This window comes from Austrofundulus limnaeus, unplaced genomic scaffold, assembly GCF_001266775.1.
Source record: "Austrofundulus limnaeus strain Quisiro unplaced genomic scaffold, Austrofundulus_limnaeus-1.0 Scaffold2785, whole genome shotgun sequence".
NCBI classification, from domain to species: domain Eukaryota; kingdom Metazoa; phylum Chordata; class Actinopteri; order Cyprinodontiformes; family Rivulidae; genus Austrofundulus; species Austrofundulus limnaeus.
In genome coordinates this window covers 20,072-20,321 of record NW_013955187.1, presented here as the reverse complement: position 1 = coordinate 20,321, position 250 = coordinate 20,072, and positions in this window count along the sequence as shown.

Here is a 250-nt window from a genome sequence, read left to right as displayed (position 1 = left end):
GTTTTTACTTTACCTTATGCATTTCTGCCTTGTAATGTAAATAAGGTGGGCGGTCCTTATTGGGTCAGCTCCTCTCCTATTGGACAACAGACAGGAAGGAGTAGGATCCATGTGCAGATCTACTGTGCATGACTGTGCCTCAGTTTACCTTAAAGTTTAAAGATTAGTTTAAAACAAAGGCAAGGAGGAAAACAACTATCTGTACTTTTGTTTTATACTAAACTTTAAACTTATATACTGTATATATAAC